The following is a 2,230-nucleotide window of genomic DNA, read 5'->3' on the forward strand; positions in this document are numbered from 1 at the left end:
AAAAAAAAAAGCTAACACTTGTACATCCGGAACAGGTCTTCAGTTTAGAACTTTAGATAGGCGAGCAATGATCACAGCAACTGCAGGCTATCAATAATGAGATCTGTCTGCTTTCTTCAGATATGTGCAACTGAACTTATTCAGTCATCAAACAACATGGTACATGTTCTAGATTGTAGTGATCTTGGGTGACATAACCCATTATTCCTGCATAAGCTGGGCATAGTACTTCATATTTCAAATGTCTAAACCTAAATTCCAGTGTATCTGACCTCATACATGACTACAGTTAGGCGATGCTCCTTGACTTGTTAACCTTGCAACTGGATTTCACTAGTCTTTCTAGTTACCAGGCCAAGTGAATTTGTCAAATTCAAACAAGTGGAAAATACAGGTCTAGAGATTGAAAATCATGAACAGATGGACGGCAGAGCAAATAATTTACTTTAGGACAGACATAGGAGTATGAGTGTATCACAGTCACAGGACTTGTAACCCATTGATCAATTCTCATAACTGGAAACAGATAATGATTTGTTAAGTTGCACCCTGCAAATACAAATGATGAACATATATGAGAAAATATATAGCATCTTGTTATTTATTGTCTGGTTGTGCCTGCCTATAATCTGTAAGTTGCACTTCTCCATACAATCCCTCAAGATGGTCTATGTTTTATGCGGCAGAATGAGGTGTTATCTTGGTTCTAGAATGTTTAATTGAGTTGTTGTGGTTATTCGGTCCTTTTATAGGACCTTGTTTCTAGCATAGTAAGATCACCGAATTTGCCATCTTAATTTTTTAAAAATGGGTCTATCTAGCTCTTATCAAGCATAAATCGGTTTATGCCTTAAATGTGAATAACCAGGACATTAAAACAGGGATGCGACATCAACCAAACTTGCTTAATTATCCACTGCATGACCTGATTGTTTCCTGGGACCAAACTCCTCTATCTAACCGTGAATATATTTGGCAGCGATCATGTGTGTATCACTTGCTGATTTTTATAATTAGTGTGGTTCAGTTTAGCCAATACATATACATCAAGAATAGGTCTTCATTTTAGATAGAAAATCAAGCAATGCATATAACCAGAGCAATGATCACAGCAACTGTAGGCTATCAAGGATGGGTTTTCTCTGCATTTGTTTCAGAGATGTGCAACTGAACTTGTTCAGGCAGAATGTGGTGATATTGGGTTGGGCAACAACCAATTACGGGAAAGTGCTTCTGTGGCTAACCGTGTATTCTACAGAAGCTGGGCATAGCATAGGTGAAACGTTGGCATTTGGTAGTACTCGACATGCACAAATGTCTGAACCTGAACTCATACTACGTGACAGGTAAAATAAAATACAGGTTGGGTATATTATCCTTGGCTTCTTCAGCTCGCAACTCTGACTTCGACTAGTTTTTCTAGTAACTAGATCATGTGAATTTGTCAGATTCAAACAATTGGTAAATACAAAGATTTGTCGGACTGCGCTGATGTGAAACTCCATAGCATTGCAAATCATGAACAGACAGATAATAAAGAAAGAATTTACTGTAAGTCAGAGAGATTTCTGACTTTTTTTTTCTCAGCGGAACAGAGCATTACTACATCGACATTACCCAAACAAAACACTGCTACTATCAGGAATCACTAGACAGTAATCGACTAAGCCTTCTTGGGGGACTTCGGCTCCTTCTCCGCCGTCTTCTTGGGCGACTTGGGCTCCTTCTCCGCCGTCTTCTTGGGCGACTTGGGCTCCTTCTCCGCCGTCTTCTTGGTGAGCAGCACGGGGTTGATGTTGGGCAGCACGCCGCCGTGCGCGATGGTGACGCCGGCGAGAAGCTTGCCGAGCTCCTGGTCGTTCCGGATGGCGAGCAGCAGGTGGCGCGGGATGATGCGGGACTTCTTGTTGTCCTTGGCGGCGTTCCCGGCCAGCTCAAGAAGCTCGGCGGCGAGGTACTCGAGGACGGAGGCGAGGTAGACGGGGGCGCCCATGCCGACCCGCTGCGCCCGATGCGGCCGACGGGGAACTGCAGCCCGGCCTTGACGGACCGCGCCACCGCCTTCTTCCTGGGGCCGCCGCCGAGCTTGCGCCCCACCACGTACTTCTTCGCCTTGGAGACGGCGCCGGCGGCGGAGGCGTCCATTGCGGCTAGTGGGTTGGAGGTGCGGAGAGATTTGGGCGCGATGGGGGATTTGAGAAGGCGGGAGTGGGTTGTGTTGGACGACGGG

General features: G+C 45.3%; 1 pseudogene; it reads right to left on the reverse strand.

Annotated features, from left to right (window-relative positions):
• Nucleotides 1-1,529: 1,529 nt before the first annotated feature.
• LOC119345008 lies at nucleotides 1,530-2,204 on the reverse strand (annotated as a pseudogene).
• Between the last annotated feature and the right edge of the window lie 26 nt (nucleotides 2,205-2,230).

This window comes from Triticum dicoccoides, unplaced genomic scaffold (assembly GCF_002162155.2).
Source record: "Triticum dicoccoides isolate Atlit2015 ecotype Zavitan unplaced genomic scaffold, WEW_v2.0 scaffold198237, whole genome shotgun sequence".
Classification (NCBI taxonomy): Eukaryota; Viridiplantae; Streptophyta; class Magnoliopsida; order Poales; family Poaceae; genus Triticum; species Triticum dicoccoides.